The sequence below is a fragment of the Eubalaena glacialis genome, chromosome 4, assembly GCF_028564815.1.
Source record: "Eubalaena glacialis isolate mEubGla1 chromosome 4, mEubGla1.1.hap2.+ XY, whole genome shotgun sequence".
Lineage (NCBI taxonomy): Eukaryota > Metazoa > Chordata > Mammalia > Artiodactyla > Balaenidae > Eubalaena > Eubalaena glacialis.
Genome location: NC_083719.1, coordinates 184,485,379 through 184,495,347, shown reverse-complemented (window position 1 = coordinate 184,495,347; position 9,969 = coordinate 184,485,379).

The following is a 9,969-nucleotide window of genomic DNA, read 5'->3' as shown; positions in this document are numbered from 1 at the left end:
CTTTTTAAAAACTAAATAAGGCTCTTGCCAGCTTTACCACCCGGGAGTCTTTCGGGAGGACCTGAGAGCCTTCTCCCTGAAATGCAGTTGTCAGGGGAGCCCATGCCCCTCTGTGCAAAACTGCCTCCTGTCCTAAAGGTAAAAGTGGGTTTTGCCTTTGAATAAAGTCAGTTAACTAACACAGACGGTCACCCAATTACCAGGAGGAGTGAATTTGAACTAAGCGTGACCGATGCTGTCGGGGTCTCTCACCTGAGGACTGGTTATGGCTTATCTTGAGAACAGGTATTCATGAGTTGCATCCATTTGGCTCCAAAAGGGGATGAAATGTTTTTCTGTTTTTGCAACCTCTTAGCGGATTGCCTGAGATGTGCCTCACATTTTGGCTTAGTGCTGTCAAGAATAAAAGTTTTCTTTTTTTTTTTTTCATTTTTATTGGAGTATAGTTGATTCACAATGCTGTGTTAGTTTCTGCTGTACAGCAAATAAGTTATACATATACATATATCCACTCTTTTTTAGATTCTTTTCCCATATGGGTCATTACAGAGTACTGAGTAGAGTTCCCTGTGCTATACAGTAGGTCCTTATTAGTTATCTATTTTATATATAATAGTGTGTGTATGTCAATCCCAATCTCCCAATTTATCCCTCCCCCCTTTCTCCCCCTGGTAACCATAAGTTTGTTTTCTACACCTATGACTCTATATCTGTTTTCTTTCTTTTCTATGTTTGTGAGAGGTTTTCTGGGTTGGCAGGAGGTCTTGTTTTCAACTCTTTGTGAATTAAAAATGCTACCTGCCGGGAATTCCCTGGTGGTCCAGTGGTTAGGACTCAGTGCTTTCACTGCTGGGGGGCCCGGGTTCAATCCCTGTTTGGGGAACTAAGATCCCAAAGCCCCACGGAGCAGCCAAAAAAAAAAAATTAAAAAATAAAAAATAAAAATGCTGCCTGCCGTATCAGTAAACAAAGGATGTTGCAGCCATCACATGACAGCCACCCCCGAAGGTGAGCCCCGAGGAAACTCAAGGTGGAGACAGGATGTCCCCCATCAAGCTGTCAGCCTCTGCAGCCACCCCCCCTCCAATGATGCACCCTGAGGAGACTTAGGATGAGAAAGCCCAGGATACTGGCCCCAGATAGCTGAGGTGTATATTGGAATTTAAAAAGCCACCAGCCTTAACTCTGTCTCTCCCTCTTTTATCTGAAATGCCTGATCCCGAGGCTCTCTCTCTCTCTCTCTCTCTCTCTCTCTCTCTCTCTCTCTCTCTCTCTCTCTCTCTCTCTCTCTCTCCCCCTCCCTCCCATCAACCTCGCCTCCTGCTGCTTCCCCTTTCCCAGCAAAGGAAGACAGAAAATCAGAAGCAATCATAGCTCCCTTTATGGAGAAACCTGTTACAGGGACAGGTGAACTGTCCTTGGTGCTTAGTGCACACCCTTGGACCAGAGCAGAACTTAGAGCTTTAGCTAAGGAATTTCCCAAAGCTAGTCAAGATCCACCGGGATTTGCTAAGGAGTTTGAGTTAACCATCCGAACCTATGAGCCCAGCTTTGCAGATCTATATCAATTAATATAGATGTTAGTTTCTGAAAGTAAAGCACAGGAATGGATAGAGAAAGCAGGCTGAAAGACGCCCTTAGAGAATTTCCATCTACGTAGCCCGCAGACTGGAGCTGAATGCAGGCAGTTGCCTGGTAAATTACTCAGACTTATCCCAGGGCTTTTCCCCAAAGCCTTAGACTGGTCAAAGGTTCAGCAATGTAGACAAAGACCAGAGGAATCAATCCTGGATTACTATGAGGGCTTCGAGAAAACTTCGAAACAATATTCAGGCGTGACACCTGACTCATTCTCTAACCACCAAAATGATCCTCTACTTAACTCTGCCTTTTTAGAAGGCATAGATGGTGAATTGGCTACTCTATTTTATTATTATTATTATTATTTTTTTATTGAAGTAGAGTTGTTAATTTCTGCTGTACAGCAAAGTGATTCGGTTATAAGTATATATACACTCTTCTTCATATTCTCTTCCATTATGGTTTATCACAGGATATTGAATATAGTTCCCTGCGCTAGGCAGTAGGACCTTGTTTATGCATCCTATATATAATAGTTTGCATCTGCTAACCCCAAACTCCTACTCCTTCCCACCTCCACCCCCTTCCCTTGGCAACCACAAGTCTGTTCTCTATGTCTGTGAGTCTGTTTCTGTTTCGTAGATAAGTTCATTTGTGTTGTATTTTACTTTATTTTATTTTTTTATTTTTGGCTGCACCGCGAGGCTTGTGGGATCTTAGTTCCCTGACCAGGGATTGAACCCGGGCCCTCAGCAGTGAGAGCATGGAATCCTAACCACTGGAGCGCCAGGGAATTCCCTGTGTTGTATTTTAGATTCCACATATAAGTGATATCATATGGTATTTGTCTTTCTCTTTCTGGCTTACTTCACTTAGTATGATAATCTCTAGGGCCATCCATGTTGCTGCAAATGGCATTATTTCATTCTTTTTTATGGCTGAGTAATATTCCATTGTATGTATATACCACATCTTCTTTATCTAGTCATCTGTCGATAGACATTTAGGTTGTTTCCATGCCTTGGCTATTGTAAATAGTGCTACTATGAACATAGGGGTGTGTGTATCTTTTTGAATTATAGTTTTGTCTGGATATATGCCCACGAGTGGGATTGCTGGCTTATATGGCAACTCTATTTTTATTAACTGACAATCTTTTATCTCCTAGGATTGACCTTTGAGAAAGCCCAATGGATAATTCTGTTTTTATATTACTCACTGATGGTTCATATCTACAAGGGCCTCATGGAAGGTACCAGGCTGGCTATGCCATTGTTTCTCCAGTGTCTATCTTTGAAAATGGTCCCTTGCCTTATATCTCTTCCGCCCAACAGGCTGAATTAATAGCACTAATAAGAGCCTGTTGGTTGGCAAAAGGAAAATTTGTTAATGTTTACACAGCTAGTATGCTTTTGGAGTGGCATATGATTTTGGTATGCTTTGGAAACAAAGAGGACTTTTTTTTTTTGTGGGGGGGCCTTGCTACATGTGGAATCTTAGTTCCCCAACCAGGGATCAAACCCGCATCCCCTGTATTGGAAGTACAGAGTCTTAACAACTGGACAGCCAGGGAAGTTCCAAAGAGGACTTTTTAACATCCTCAGGACAGTGTATCAAAAATGGGACACAGACACAAATGAACCTATCTACAAAACAGACAAACTCACAGACATAGAGAATAGACTTGTGGATGCCAAGGCAGAGGGAGTGGTGGAGGAGGGATGGGTTGGGAGTTTGGGGTTAGCAGATGCAAACTATTATATATAGAATGGATAGACAACAAGGTCCTACTGTATAGCACAGGGAACCATATTCAATATCCTGTGATAAACCATATTGGAAAAGAATATATGTATAAAAAAGAATGTATATATATATATATATATATATATATATATATATGCATAACTGAATCACTTGGCTGGACAGTAGAAAGTAATGCAACGTTGAAAATCAACTATACTTAAATTTTAAAAAATGGGAAATAAGTAGTGGAGTTATTAGATGCAATTCTTTTTTTTTTTTTTTTTTTATTCTGGCTGCATTGCATCTTTGTTGCAGCCCACGGGCTTTCTCTAGTTGTGGCGAGCAGGGGCTACTCTTCGTCGCAGTGGGCAGGCTTCTCATTACGGTGGCTTCTCTTGTTGCGGAGCACAGGCTCTAGGTGCGCGGGCTTCAGTAGTTGTGGCACGTGGGCTCAGTAGTTGTGGCTTGTGGGCTCTAGAGCGCAAGCTCAGTAGTTGTGGCGCACGGGCTTAGTTGCTCCGCGGCATGTGGGATCTTCCTGGACCAGGGCTCAAACCTGTGTCCCCTGCATTGGCAGGCGGATTCTTAACCACTGCACCACCAGGGAAGTCCCTAGATGCAATTCTGCTACCAAGGGCACTTGCCATTGTTAAGGCATCAGGTCATTCTAAGGCTGACACTGCAGAAGCAAAAGGAAATTCTCTAGTGGATAACGCTCCCAAGCAGAAGCTTTACAAACCAACAAGGACCAACCAACCACTGCCTTTCCCTTTCAGCCTCCCAGTAACCTTACTGACATATTGTTCAAGTTTCAGAGAATGGTACCAGACAAAGAAAAAGACACCTGGACACAGAATGCAGGAAGATTCAACTCCAACACAAAGCTGTGGATAGGCCCAAAAGGGAAGCCTATCCTTCTGTTTGGAGCTCAATATCCTATTTTACAATATACTCATAAGTTAACCCGTTGGAACCCAGATAAGATGGTGTTATGTGGTAAACAATATTTTTGGAAGTCTTCTTTTACTATAGCTCCAAAGGTCAATTCAGGATACAGTCCTTGTCCCAAATATAACCCATGGAAACCAATCCATTGTTCTCAAGGACATTTTCCATTACCTGTGGGTCCTTTTTTTTTTGTAATTATTAGCACCTTTAATTATTATTTATTTATTTTTAGTTTTTTTGGCTGTGTTGGGTCTTCGTTTCTGTGCGAGGGCTTCCTCTAGCTGCGGCAAGCGGGGGCCACTCTTCATTGCGATGCGCGGGCCTCTCACTATCGTGGCCTCTCTTGTTGCGGAGCACAGGCTCCAGACGCGCAGGCTCAGTAGTTCTGGCTCACGGGCCTAGTTGCTCCGCGGCATGTGGGATCTTCCCAGACCAGGGCTCGAACCCGTGTCGCCTGCATTAGCAGGCAGATTCTCAACCACTGCACCACCAGGGAAGCTTCCCACCTGTGGGTCCTTTTGAAGTATGCCAGATTGGTTTTATCCAAATGCCTCCTTCCCATGGTTATCAATATGTTCTTGTTATGATTTGTACGTTTTCACACTGGGCTGAGGCATTCCAATGTAGATGTGCCACAGCACAATCAGTAGGGAAATTGATTTTAATATTTATTTATTTATTATTTTTATTTATTTATTTTGGCTGCACCGGATCTTAGTTGCAGCATGCAGGATCTTCAGTTGTGGCACACGGGATCTTTAGTTGAGGCACGCGGGATCTTTAGTTGCAGCATGCAAACTCTTAGTTGTGGCATGCATGCAAGATCTAGTTCTCCGAACAGGGATCAAACCCGGGCCCCCTGCATTGGGAGAGTGGAGTCTTATCCACTGGACCACCAGGGAAGTCCCAGGAAACTGATTTTAGAAAGAGTGATTCCTATTTGTGGAATCCCCTCAGAACTACATCACGATAGAGGAACTCATTTTATTGGACAAATTGTTAAAGAAATTTGTAAGATTTGGCTGATTCAAGAGTTCCATTGTGCCAATCAACCCCAGTCTTTGGGGTTTGTAGAAAGACACATGGAACAATTAAAACTCATTTGGCTAGGGGGCCCGGGTTCGATCCCTGGTGGGGAGCTAGATCCTGCACACATGCCCCAACTAAAGAAATCTGCATACCGCAACTAACTAAGAGTCCGCATGCTGCAGCTAAGAAGCCTGCGTACTGCAACTAAGACCTGGTGGAGCCTAAATAAATAAATAAAATGAATAAATAAATAAATATTTTTTAAAACCCTCAATTGGCTAAAATTATGAATGCTTATTCCTCACCCTGACCTAAGGCCCTTTCATTGGTTCTCCTCAACCTCAGATCCACCCCTTTTGGCAAACATCATTTGTCTCCCTTTGAGATTATCATGGGGAGACCAATGAGATTGGATGAAGGATTATATGAACCTAGATTATTGAAGGGAGATATATTACATTATTGCAAAGGCTTAATGGAATTATCAACAAGACTGTCTTTTTATTGAATTATAGTAGATTTATAATGTTGTGTTAGTTTCAGGTATAACGGAAAGTGATTCAGATTCTTTTCCCTTAGAGGTTATTACAAAATATTGAGTATATTTCCCTGTGCTATACAGTAGGTCCTTGTTGGTTATCTATTTTATATATAGTAGTCTGTATATGTTAATCCCAAACTCCTAATTTATCCCTCCTCTACCCCATTTCCCATTTGGTAACCATAAGTTTTGTTTTATATGTCTGTGGGTCTGTTTCTGTTTTGTATATAAGTTCATTTGTATCTTTTTTGTTTTTTAGATCCGCATATAAATGATATCATATGATATTTCTCTGTCTTACTTCACTTAGTATGATAATCTCTAGGTCCATTCGTGTTGCTGCAAATGGTATTATTTCATTCTTTTTTATGGCTGAATAATATTTTATTATATTATACATACATACCACATCTTCTTTATCCATTCATCTGTTGATGGACATTTAGGTTGTTTCCATGTCTTGGCTATTGTGAATAGTGCTGCTATGAACATTGGGGCGCATGTATTTTTTCGAATTATGGTTTTCTCCAGATATGTACGCAGGAGTGGGGTTGCAGGATCATATGGTAGCTATATTTTTAGTATTTTAAGGAACCTTCATACTTTAACAGGACATTCTAATCTTGTATCTGAAGCTTATCACAGTAATTGATCCTCAGATGAAGATCAGATGCCCCATGACTTACAAACAGGAGATTATGTATAATGGAAAAGCCATCATTTAAAAGCCTCCCTACAACCTTAGATGGGAGGGCCCTTATCAGGTTCTTTTAACTAACTCAAGTGCATTAAAACTGAAAGGAATTGGGACTTCCCTGGTGGCCCAATGGGTAAGACTCCGTGCTCCCAATGCAGGGGGCCCGGGTTTGATCCCTGGTCGGGGAACTAGATCCTGTATGCATGCCACAACCAAGAGTCCACATACTGCAACTAAAGAAGTCCGCATGCTGCAACTAAAAGATCCTGCGTGCCGCAATGAAGATCCCGCGTGCCGCAACTAAGACCCGGCGCAGCCTAAATAAATAAATAAATAAATATTAAAAATAAAACCGCACTGAAAGGAATTGACTCTTGGATTTACATTTCCCACCTAAAAAGGGCCCTTGCACTGGACTGGTCTACAGAGAGAACTGCTGACCTCAAACTCACCTTAAAGTGATACTCTAATGATGCTCTAAAAAGAAAGGAACACCAATGCCAGGACCAGAAGAAGGCAACATCAGAAGTAGACAGCTATCCCAAGAGGCTGGACCTGACCCATAAGATTATTTATAATGTTTTCTTCTTGATTTCTTGGGCTTTTGCCCAGAAATCAAATGTTTTTCCATCATGGGCTTGATTCTATGTGAATTTTAGAAATCAATCCAATTGTTGGGTTTGTGGTCAATTACCTGCATCCAGTACTTCTCTTTTACCTTGGTGGGTTTCTCCTCTCCAAGGCTCTTATTGGATGGACCTTAAAAAATTTATTTTAAAAGAAAGAAGCTATAGTTCTGTCCGGACCACTCCTGATATTACCAGATTGGACTTGGGCAATCCAACAGATTTATTCTGACCCTGGCCATAAACATGAGTTTTCCCTTAAGGTTACTCAAGCTCAATCAGAACAATGAGCTAAATTTCAATTAAAAAATGTCACCTCTTGGGACTTCCCTGGTGGCGCATGGTTAAGAATCCACCTGCCAATGCAGGGAACGGACACGAGTTCAATCCCTGGCCCAGGAAGATCCCACATGCCGCATAGCAACTAAGCCCAAGCGCCACAAATACTGAGCCTGCACTCTAGAGTCTGTGAGCCACAAGTACTGAGCCCCCGTGCTGCAACTAATGAAGCTCGCACGCCCAGAGCCCATGCTCCGCAGCAAGAGAAGCCATAGCGATGAGAAGCCTGCGCACCGCAACGAAGAGTAGCACCCACTCACTGCAACTAGAGAAACCCCACGCGCAGCAACGAAGACCTAACGCAGCCAAAAATAAATAAATAAAATTAAATTTAAAAAAGTTACCTCTTGATTACTAGGAGGGACCTTCCCTCAGTTATGGGATGGATTTATTTGGCTAACACCAGGCTATGGTCGTCTAAGTTTAAAGGCCCCCGCCATGTGTTGTGAACAATTAAATCATACTAAAGATAATCAGCCTAACAACACTAGGAAATTAGGCTGGGTACCTTATAAAAAATGCCAATATGTCATTTCATTTCCCTTCAAGATAGTGACTGGGGAATTCCCTGTTGGTCCAGTGGTTAGGACTCTGTGCTTTCACTGCTGAGTGTGCGGGTTCAATCCCTGGTCGGGGAACTAAGATCCCACAAGCCGTTTGCTGTGGGCAAAAAAAAAAAAAAAAGATAGTGATTGGTATGGAACATTTTGGGTCAGGTGACCAGGAATATAATGGGTCGCACCTAATGGGACTCGATGGCTTTGTGGTTTCAACCTATGGCCCTGACTTCTACCAGGATGGATAGGAAGATGTACTTTAGGATTCCCTTAGACGCAACCCCAGCAAATTTACCATCAATATGAGCCCGATGGACCAAAAGATCTGTGTTTCACTGGTAGGATCACTTAGCAGCTATTTTGTGCCTTCAGTAGGACTGGAAGGTGTAATTTCCCACAGTGAAGCCTTAACAGAATTCACCATAAGGCCTTAAATGATAGTAACCAGGCTATTAGCCTACTGAATTCTGAGGTCTCTATGTTGAGGAAAGCTGTGTTACAAAATCATATGGTCCTTGATATCCTTACAACATCTCAAGGAGGCACCTGTGCCATAATTCAAACTGAATCCTGTGTTTTCATACCAGATGAATACTCCAATATAATACATTTAATAAGCTACCTGAAAAATCAGATTGCTGCCTTAGATGACCTACTTCCTAGCCTTCGTGATCTTTCGGGAAGCTGGTTTTGTTCTGAAAGCTCATGGCTTAAATCCCTACTTGTGACTTCATTAATGTTACTAGGTATATTACTTATATCCTGTCTATTTTATAAGATTGTTGTCTCTTACATTACCCAGTATGTAACCAGGCCTCCAACAAAATTGATGATGGCTAAACATCTTGAGGAAATAGATCTCGTTTATAACTCTAGACAGAACAATTGTAGTAGTGTAGTTCTAGGTATGGGAAAAAGCAACAGGGGAAAACATTTCCTGGATCATAGTAAACTAGTAAGACAGGTGATCCAGAGAATTTTACATTATCAACAGGGCCCCATCCGGGACTTCCCTGGTGGCGCAGTGGTTAAGAATTCACCTGTCAATGCAGGGGACACAGGTTTGATCCCTGGTCCGGGAAGATCCCACATGCCATGGAGTAACTAAGTCCGTGCACCACAACTACTGAGCCTGCATGCCACAACTACTGAAGCCCGTGCGCCTAGAGCCTGTACTCCGCAACAAGAGAAGCCACTGAAATGAGAAGCCCGCGCACTGCAACGAAGAGTAGCCCCCGCTTGCTGCAACTAGAGAAAGCCTGCGCACAGCAACGAAGACCCAATGCAGCCATAAATAAATAAATAAATAAATATTTTTTTAAAAAACCAAGGCCTAATCCAAAAATTGGCATATCAACAGAATCTTTATCTGATCTAGGAATGAGCTTTCCTAGCACCATGGGACAAAACTGGTCATGAGATATCTCCCAAACATTGGTGGAATTTACGACCAATGAGAAACACTCTGAATGAAAAATGTTGCCTGCCATATCAGTAAACAAAGGATGTTGCAGCAGTCAAGCCATCACATTACAGCTGCTCCCGAGGTGCACCCTGAGGAGACTCAGGATGAGAAAGCACAGGAAACTGGCCGTAGATAGCTGAGGTGCATATAATAGGGATTGAAAGCAGCTCTTTTGCCCCTTTCCTGTTACCCATTTCTGTCCCCCACTAACCTTAAAAGACCTAATTATAGGAATGAGATCACTAAGCAGTTGATACTAACTCCTGACTTATGCTCTCCTGAATGTACACCATGCCTTGTCTAACCTGGTGGTTCTTTTCCTAGATGGAAAGGAAGAATGAAGAATAAAGCAGGTAAAAAATGACTAGCTCTCTATCCCCAACAGCCCCCTTAGCAATCCTGCAGGCAGATCACACAGGCAAGATAACATCTGAAGAGAG